Here is an 11347-nt window from a genome sequence, read left to right on the forward strand (position 1 = left end):
TTTCTTTATGCAAAACACAGATCCCCACAACACGCATGTAACAAGAAATATATTCTCCAACAGCATAAAACGTTTCCCTGACATTGTACTGCATGTTCCTTAGAAACTTAAAGAATATTTTAATTAGTGCAGTAAGCATAGTACATGTATCTAAATACAGAATAAACATCATAAAAGGCAGTATATAACTGTTATATCAGCTCGCTGTGGCCAGGTGGTTAGAAAGTTAGCTCGTAATCTGAGGGTTTTGGGTTCGAATACTTGTCACATCAAACATGTTCGTTCTTCCAGCCGAAAGGGTGTTATAATTTCACAGTATTGGTTAATCTAACTATTTGTTAGTGGGCGGGTAGATGGTCACAATTAGCTGCCTTTCCTCTAGTTTTACATTACTGAATTAAGGACGGCAAGTGCACATAGCCCTCGTGTAGTTTTGCGCGAAATTCAGAGAACAAACAAATTTAAACAAAAGATTAAGCTAAACAACAAGCATTTATGAAAAAAACAACAGATTCGTATATCGTTGACTCATTCAATGCGCTGAAGAAATTGAAACTTTAAGTGAAATAAAATATTATGCCCACTGTTTGCCTTAAGTATGTAAAGCGTGACGAATAAATACGAAAAATATTTCTGTCCTTTTTTTTGCTGACAAGGTGTCTGATATTTAATACCCCTATTAAACGTTTAACTGTACTCAACTTTTGATTTATAAGAGCAAGAAAGATTGCAGTTCTAATTAAGGTTTATAAAGTTTGGAATAACCTTGGAGTATTACATTTAAACGTATAATATCAAATGTTTTACTAATCAATAGAGCATGTACTGAAGGCGTGTGGATCTTTATCGGTTAAGATAACCAGCTCAACAACTCATTATAAATTATCAGATTCAGGGGCAAAATGTGCCATAATAAGAGTTCGTTATATCCAGATTTTTTTCTGGAGCATTAAATAATGATATAATGCTTATTATATCAAAATAAACTGAGGTATATTGAAGTTAATACGAAATTGGTAGGCTATGTTTGAAGTGTAAATATGTACGGTGTTTGAGCTGTCTTCTACTCACCGTACTATATTCACATAGTTATTTATAACTGGGGATTCATAACCACCATGGCAGATGTTACCGATCTCTGCTACTGTATAATTTTTTGTGTTGAATCTAAAACTGCTAGAAATTATCAACACATAATAGTTTCCTTGATATTAAATTAGCGGCTTATGTGTAAGTTTTACATTGTCCTACCAACGGTCGGTAACATCTGTTGTGATACTTATGAATGAGCAAAATTTAACAATTTTCTTGACGCAATTCGACCATAGTACCACAGATTGCGTAGTAATACATAAGTGGTTTACACAGAATGAAAAGAACTTTATCTATATACCTTATTTCTATAATGTAAGTTCAGATAACTTCACTACTTTGCTCCTTCATCAAGGGAAGAATCAGTGTCAGTGCTCTTTTAATAATATTTTTCCTGATATACTTAGGTTTTCCAACCGTGTGAAACAACGTCTAAACATTTTAAGTACTTCTCTGTCAACCATGTGTTAATGAGTTGTAACTCTTTAGGATAATGCTATATACTTCATTTAGAGTAAATTAGAGTTTTATTTAAACGTAATGTAAACTTTAATGTTATTTATGTAATAAGCAATAAGAAGTATTTACATTCAAGTGTTACAAAATTTTACTTAAAGATAGAACTAGCATTTACGAAGCTACTCAAGACACTAGACGTCCTTAATTTTAAACTTAGAGATTAGAGAAAATGCAACTAGTCTGTATTACCTGTTGCCAAATCTTAGATTACTGTGGTCTGAACAAACAGTATGATAGTATGATTTGACTATTTAAATAAGCCATAAGCTTAGTACTAATGTCTTATAAAAATACACTGTAGAGTAAAACCGCAAGAGGTATAAAAAATGTGTAAGGAATATTGTAAAAATTTAAATTACACGTCTAGAATAAAATATTAGTTTATTAGGGACATTTTGGTGTATGAGTTATAGACGTGTGTTTTTAACTTTTTTCAATATCTCTTCCAACTAATATCTTATGACACGTGTAACTGTAATCATTCTTTGCCAGTTTGGAAAAGGTTTTGTTGTATCAAATGACTTATACAAATAGTGTTTCAACACTTATGTGTTTGTTACATCTCAGCTGGTCTGGAAAACTCTGGATTGAGCGAAACTCATTGTTGGCAACGTCTGAGTGTGGTTGTAATAATGTTATTACACATTATTCTAATACTTGAAAATCCTTTAAGGATTAAATAACTAATGTAATTTTTACAAACATAACAGGCTTAATACTAATGTCTTAAACATTAATTATTAAACAACAACATTAAAACAAACATAAAGGTTAATTTGTCACGCTAAAGATTTTGATATGAGTAGTATGCATTAAACGCCGAGTTCAATTCTACTATGACCTTCTTCCAGGTCATTATAAGAACCAGTTTAAACTGGTTCTTTAATGCTTTTCATTTGGTACTCGGTGGATCACCATGGCCATGTTCAACCATATTCTCCTAGAAGTTGAATGGAGTTTTTAAGACGTAGATATTTTTTTTTTAAATGCACAAGTAAATTAAAAAGGTAACTTCGGTAGGTATAAAAGTAGCTCCTTAGAATTTTTGATGTAGAAATAAACATTTTAGGCCTAACTCCTTCCTCTAGAGTCTAGACGTTAGTTGTAGAGACAGTGATAGAGCCAGTACACTTTACATGCTGACGTTTTAGGCCTAACTCTTTCATCTAGATGTTGACTATGCAGGTACTCATAGAACTGGTACACTTTACATGAGAAAATTTAATCCCTAAACTTTATTTTGACACAAATAAGTATAAATTACTTATAAATTATAAGCATAAATTAATTGATAATGTGTTTTTGTTTTGTTTTGTATACTTAAATGAGTATATGAGGACTATTAATAGCTTAATTACATAATATTTTATGACAAAAAAGAACCTCCTATTAAAAAATCATAAAAAATACTTTTAAATACAGTAATTAACTAACAATTGTTTTGTTGGAGAAACTTATCGGTAGATATTTAAAACCCTGTGCATGACAAAAAAATGTGATATTTCTTGAACATACGTTACGACGTTCCGTTAAAACGTATAAAATAATTACTCTAGCTTCAATAAACGTATATTTATTATAAATACTGGTATCGCTTATCTTTATCGTTTATTTTCATACACAAAAAGTAGTTCAATACAATGTTATATACATGCTATAAGTTATAGTTTTCCGTATCTATTGCCTTTACGAATTAGATTGTATTCCATATATTTCATCTATTGACTGTTATATCTTATTCTGCCATGAAAATCAATCTACCACAGTACATGAGAAATATAGAAAGTGCATCTTGGTACATGGTTACCCAACGACTGTAGAGGAAAAATCAATACCTATATATACATACATTTGTCTACATTACCTCGGTTTCCCCTTTATTTAACATCACAGACTAAAAGAGGTTTGTCTTCTGTCGAATTCAAATTAAAGTAAGACCCTATTCATCAAAGTTCTGGACCTTTTTGGTTTTCAGAAGTATAGTGACTTATTTTTCTTCATTACGTATAGAGCAAAACTTCTTTAATTACTGTTACTAGATTAGATCTAACAACGCTAACACTATTATTTTGTTCTTGGTGGATTTTCATTATCTTGCTAGTTTACGCTGAACTAATTTCATTTCACTTAAAATTAATATATTCCTGTGTAATAATGCGGTGTTCACATTTGAAGTTTCAGATGAATTATTATTAATGGAATAAATCATTAAACCATCCATCAAAACCGTTTTACAAAATATGAACATGCCATCTTTCACCTATAAAAATTAAGAACTGAAAATTATATTGTCTACGAATATTTAGAATGTATTAGAATGAAAAACAAATATTATTTTCTAGATTTATTAAACTCCATATGTAACATTACAAACCTTTATTCGTACCAACTCCTTTTGTTTTAGAAGGAAATGGATTTTCCGCGTTTAACTTTAAGTATTATTATTATAATATTTAAAATGTCATTACTGTTACAATATATTATAACAAAAATATAAAGTTATTTAAATCTTATAATTATAAATAGAGATTAATAAAATGTTTTATTAAAACTAGTTGTACATATTGTAAATAGCCATATGAAATAGGGAAAAAATATTAACTCTTATAAAATACTGAAGTTAATTGTGTATCAAAAGAGCTCTTTCAACTTCTATAATGGTAAACTAAACCGTTTTCACAACATTTGGCCCGTCATTGCCAGGTGGTTAGGGTCGCTAGACTCTTAATCTCAGGGTCGTGAGTTCAAATCCCCGTCACACCAAATATGCTCGCCCTTTCATTTGTTGGGGCGTTACATATAATGATCAATCCCACTAATCGTTGGTAAAACCTAACCTAGATGGTGGTGGGTGGTGTAGACAAGCTGCCTTCCCTCTCGTCTTACACTGCTAAATTAGGGGCTGCTGGTACAGATAACTCTAGTCTAACTTTACGCGAAATTCAAAACAAAATTTTCACAACATTCGTGCAACGTAAATGTATATTTTAAATTCAGTTAATATATTTTGATATTTTGTTCCGTTTTGGTTGCAAATTTCAGAAAACAAGTTTTTAGAATGTTAGTCAGAGAAACAGTTTAGTATTGTAGCATTCTGTATTGCGGGCTTAACTGACAGAAACTGTCCAGCTTCTCCACTGTCTCTTAACACATTTTATACTATAAACTATCACAGGGTAAATAAACTTCCTTTTGTCGTACAGAACTGGAAAGTTTTTATCTACTTTTTTTTATCCTATTATCATTTGTTCTTGATAATGAAAATAAAACTCCAATAACCGACAGCGCTTAAGTTCTGAATTGTTTTAAAACCAAATAGTAAGTGAAACATTAAAATGTAACTAGAGGGACTAAATATATTTTTACATTGAAAGTTAATCGCACTTTATAAGAAAGATATTCTCATATCTTATGCTAACCTTGAAATACTTTCTTCATCTTAATTAACCTGTACGTGGTCGTGAAATATCAAAGCAGCGTTTATACAGACCAAAGGTAGAAACAATTATTTGAAGTGGAACAATTTATGTGATTCTGGGATCAACCGTTTAATTTGAGGAATGGGTGAAAGCTGTGAACTTTTGGTTCGTGACCCTTCGTGAATTCCAAATTATTATTGAATAGCAAAGGTACCCAGCTTTGTTCGGGTCATTACGTTGATTACTTTTAAATGTTTATGCCAGTGTGTGTTTTCTGAACCCATTTTAGTATAAAAGTATAACCTGTATATGTTTATTGCTACTTTATGTGGCCTGATTATATAGATAATCTTACCTCTGATTTGTTCTCCAAGTCTAAACTTAAATACTAAAACAAACCTCTCTAATTAACAAAGCCTCTAGATTAGAAAACAACATTTGTTTTTCAATTTTGTAGTTTATACATTTCATTTTATACTTTCAACACATAACCTTTTAACAACAACAATAAATTATACTTTTAATGTTAAGCAACATAAAATAAAAGCCATTGTATGAACGCGTTGTTACTAAAGCGCACTGGCTTTTTAATATATTAGAAGTTGTTATATAAGGAACCACTCCTTTTCTACGTGTTTTTTTACTAGCTTGCCTCATTAAAAAATGCGCACTCGTATGCGCGCATACATTTTGATAAGTAATAATACCGAGGTACAAACTCTCAAGGTCAACTTAGTATGGTTGCAAAATTCCAGGTTTCTAGGTTCTTTACTTTTAGCGCTATGGTGGTAACGTATATACAGACACACATGCGCACGCATACACACGCATACACACGTGCATGCGTGTCTAGCTGTTTTTCATTTTATTCGTAACATATAAGCCGCTTCATTTCTATGTAAATTTCTCGCTAGCTTGCCCCGCCAGAAAATATGATCACGCATGCACGCACGTGGATAAGTAATAATACCCAGGTGTGCACTCTTTTGTGCTGCAAAATTTCAGGTTTCTAGGTTCTTTCCTCTTGGAATTAAGGCCATCACACACACGTAGACCTACAGACATGCCCTTTGATTACTATAGATTATCTTGTTAATGGTATCATAAGAAATGCCTACCTTCATCCCAATGATTCTTTGGGCGATACTTCTTCTTTTGTAATTTAAAAAATAAGAAAGTAATTATGCATTCTTGTTCATTTACACAAAATCATTATGTAACGCAACGCACTAACCATCTAAGTAACGTTTAGATAATAAGAACAAAGTAATGGATAATGACAGGTGTTAATAACCTGGTATTAGTGTTGTTTTCCACAACACGACAAAGTCTTTTATATACATATATAAAATGTTACATCAAAACATTAGAGTGTTCAAAAGTCATTCAACCAAATTGGTACTGATTTTCTGTAGAATCATGTCAGTGATAAAAGAAGTTTGCTTGAACGTAAAGCTCTCCAGGCTTACTCTCATTCCGTAGTCTCTAACATTCAAAACCATTGATTTAGGGATATAAGCTAATTTCATTACAATTCACGAAGCTGTTCCAGTGATTAGTGCAATGCTGTACAAGCTAACGCTCACAATATACTGCTATTCGTTTCATTGTATGTGTTCTTTTGAAATTTGTATGAAACTCACGTATTTAAATTCAATTGAAACTTTGTATCTCTATAATTATATTACCTTGGAGAAAAATAAATAATAAAAGTCTGCCAATGAGTAGTATTTGAGCACTTCATGTTCTTAAAGTCACTGAAATACGTGATAAAGGTCTCACAAACAGCAACGAAAGCATGTTTCTCAATATAATTATAGGAAAGTGGGACTAAATATATGAAGTCCTCTAACTTATTTATGCGTGGAGATTTAAAGCAAGATGACTGAAACTGATTATTAAATCATTTCAGACATTATCCTTAAACTCGGCAGCATTTCTGTATTTCCATCACTGATGTAATTTGTTCCATTAAGACACTCGCAAACTATATTTCTACAGAATAAAGATCGGATTCAAAGGGGAATTTAATTTATGTAATATGTTATCATGAATAAGGGTAGAATAAGAATGTTACAACGACGCAATAAGATCTTCATTTCTCCGTTGATGAAGCCAAACATGAATATCCTTAATAGACTAAAAATACAAGACTAATTTTAAGTTGTTTCAAGCAAAGTTTCGGCTTCCCAATACGCGACCAGAAAATGTCGAAAATTTGATGAAGATAATTCATCCTCCGTTTCTTCACAGGCCGACAAGACCAGGTGGTTAAAGGACCCGACTCGTAATCTGAGGGTCGCGAGTTCGAATCCCCGTCACATCAAATAAGCTCGACCTTTCAGCAGTGGGGACGTTATAATGTTACGGTCAATCACACTATTCTTTGGTAAAAGAGTAGCCCAAGAGTTGGCAGTGGGTGATGATGACTAGCTGTTTTCCCTCTAGTCTTACACTGCTAACTTAGGGATAACTAGCGCAGATAGACTTCGTGTGACTTTGCGCGAAATTCAAAAACAAACAAACAAAAACAATCGTTTCTTCACTCAGCAGAAAATAAAAATAACGTTTCGTTCTTCACTTGGTAAATATAAAAATATTAGTTTCTTTGCTCCCCCCTAGAATAATATAGAAATGTTGGTTTTTTTTTTTTATTTAGTATAATTTACAAACTTTTTTTCATCTAAAATATAGATGATTTTTGCTTTTCTTCAGTCACACCTGATATTTCTCTCTCTTAATTACCTAGATTAATATGCAAGCTTTATTGTTATTTTCTCCACTTAGTAGAACACATCAATTTTGTTCTTATTATAAACTTTTTTTTCTTTACTTAGTGGAATATAAAAAACTATATTATTTTTAGTCGCGGCATACTGGCTCATCAAATTGCTTTGAGTTTTTTGTTGTTGTTTTTCAAGTACAAATTTTAGCTAATAATCCATTCATCTCTTGGCTGATTTGATATTTAATTACAGTTTCTGTACTCAGGAAGTCAAACCTTTTAGATCGATGTATTTAAACACGCCCATTGTATTATAGATTAATTTACTCCAATCTTGCGTAAAAGAATTTCAATTAGAAGCTAGGCTTGTAGAAAACCTTATGAGTTCCTCGTTGGTACAGCGGTAAGTCTACGGATTTACAACGCTAAAATTAGGAGCTCGATTCCCCTCGGTGGACTCAGCAGATAGCCTGATGTGGCTTTTCTATAATAAAACACACAGAGATCCTTATGAGTAATAAAATCGAGTTGAGCATACGCACATCTTGTTATTACCGGTACATAAAATATATATCGGATAGAAAAGAAAAACAGGTCTCACAGACTACCTTATTCTAATCCTACCTAAAAGAAGCTCAAGTGTCGTGGCTTTTGAAGATTACTTCTTATTTTATTTAGTAATAATATCATGTGGGTATTTTAGAAATGCTATCATTTTCATTACTAAGTAAAATATAATAACTAAAGTATAACAAAATTCTCTTTATCCACTTAGTATAATATACAGATTTTAAAACTTCTTTTTCCACATTTAAAATATAAAATTATGTAATAACTTTTCCCAGAAAGTTTTTTAACCTTCAATAAAAATTGCAATTAATAATAATCAAGCTTAAATAGGAGTAACAGGTAAACCACCTTTCAAGACCATTCTGCTTCAGGATATCAGTTTAATATCTTTTCTGTTAACCCTAATCTCAAGAACACCTCAGAAAGGTTGGGGCTGCTTATCAAATTACTAATCCCCGAAACAAGATTATCACACTTCTTGTGCTCTGCCTCTCACAATTATACAGTTTTAAATATGTTAATCTTCTTTCAGGTGAAATGACTTGAACGTATTGGCGACTGTCGCTAAACAGGCTTCATTTAGTACTAAACTTCTAACCACAAAGCATTTCTTTAAAGTCTTACGTTGGATATAATTTTTCTTGAACGATCTCAGCACTTAAAGCAGAACGAACGAATGATAATCATAAAACATAATACATTTTATAAAGTTAGCAACTTCACTTGACAACATGTACAGATGGCATTATTTACTTTCACTTAGCATTAAGTCATTTTTACGTTATGTTGCACAAAGCAGCAGTTATACATTACAGTACTCCTGACTTTTGATAACGAATAATAATTAAAATATTTATTTTAAAACAGCTATTGGAAAATTGTGATTAAGAATCTATAGTATTATTGCTGTTATTTCATTTTTTTCCAAATATCTAAAAGAACATGAGTGGCAGTAAATATTATAGTATTTTAATTATTTTTACATACATTAATTTTACTTTTGGAAATCAAAATTCCCCACAAACGATACACGACCACGTTATTCATTATTATTTTATATATTCTAATTATTATCAGTTTTGTCGGCGTTAAAGAAAATATATCAGAATATTTTTGTAATAAAATGTCTGTGATATCTAACAGAAGAGTTTGTTTGTTTGTTTTAAATTTTCGCTCTAAATGTCCCTAATTTCGAACAGTGTTTGACTAGAGGAAAAGCAACTCGTCAACAGAACCAGCCACAACTCTAACTACTTTATTGGATTGCTCTAATAGAATACCGGGATTATACCATAACTCATAAAGCACCAACGCTTTCAAAGGTCAGTGTTTTGACAAAGAGCCGCAGACCATAAATTTACACAACAGATGCAGTGTGGTTCATAAAATATTATAAATATAATCGTAACCATGTTACATTTCCACAATTACGAATATAAATTCACAGTTGAGACGAAACAGTAGGTTCGGAGGACTTAGTTGGAGAAGTTAGATTGGTATCTTGTTTATAATAAAACAGGCGTATAAAAGACATCACTAAAAATTAAAAGAAACTTTACTGTATTCTTAAGTTTTCGGAAATGTGGCAATAAAAAAACAGAAATTGTTTTGAATTTCGCGCAAAGCTACTCGAGGGCTATCTGCGCTAGCCGTTCCTAATTTAGCAGTGTAAGACTAGAGGGAAGGCAGCTAGTCATCACCACCCACCGCCAACTCTTGGGCTACTCTTTTACCAACGAATAGTGGGATTGACTCTCACATTATAACGCTCCCACAGCTGGGAGGGCGAGCATGTTTGGTGAGACCGGGATTCGAACCCACGACCCTTGGATTACGAATCAAACGCTTTTACACTCTTGGCCATGCCGAGCCCGAAAACAGAATTAACAGAACTCAATAAAACTTAAATAAATGCATTAAACAGATACGGTTGAGTAAAGATTAAAATAGCCGTTGAAAAGAACTTTTTTCTAATTTATAAAGTGTTTTCACCAAATGAAATTACAAAATAAATTCTCATTAATCACGATTGGAAAAACAAAGTTTAAGGCAATTCTATGTTCTCCCATGGCTTTCAGGTAGGCAACCTCAGAAGAATAAATTGGTAGTCATCAACGTTTGTAAATGAATAAAAAAGACAAAGACAGTCCAGACTGGTGATAACTATAGAGATGACTAATCAAACTTCTCTTTTTGCGACAAATCAATAATTATTTCTTAGTTTACTGTTCAAACCAGGTGTGGTTGCAGAAATTATAAATGCAAATGTATTTTAAAACCATAATAAGTCGTGGGCCAGTCATTTTTTTACAGGTTAGTAAACCTGGACTGTGAATCCGAGGGTTCATGGTTCACATCCCATTCCCTCAAAAAATTGTTCTGTGATTTGGAACCGTGATTGGGTTATAGAAATGATAGTCAAAGCTCAGTATTATGTAACAGAAGACTAACCTAAGGCTTTATGGTATATGCTGCTGGCTAGCTGTCTTCTGTCTAGTCTATCAGTTCAAAATAAGGACGATCGTGGGCCGTTATCCCTCTTGTAGCTTTGCGCGAAAATTCTGAACAAAAACGTGTTCCAGTGACTCAGAGGAAAGTCTGAAGGTTTATGGCGCTAAAAACCTGGTTTAAATGCCCGTGGTGGGCACAACAGAGGTAGTTCATTGCGTAGCTTTGTTCTTAACAACAAACAGCAAAGGCATGTTTTATAACTTCAACACAAGAACAAAGAGATAAAATCACCACCATAATTATGGTTAAGATGATCTAAGGAATTAGAATTTTACATTGGATTTATTAAAACAAAAGTAAACAGTTATTGAAAAGAAGTGACCTCAATATATATTTATATGTACTTTAAAAGAGGTAGAAACGAGGTATAAATAACAAAGAATGGACGTTGATTTGTATGAAATGTTTAGGCTATCTGTAAACGATGTATAGTTGGATAAAATAATATCTTCTCGTCTTCTCCTTGTGCACATACGTAAAATATTTTGTAGGTATAATTAACCGCATCGTA

Source organism: Tachypleus tridentatus, chromosome 13 (genome assembly GCF_004210375.1).
Source record: "Tachypleus tridentatus isolate NWPU-2018 chromosome 13, ASM421037v1, whole genome shotgun sequence".
Taxonomy (NCBI): Eukaryota; Metazoa; Arthropoda; class Merostomata; order Xiphosura; family Limulidae; genus Tachypleus; species Tachypleus tridentatus.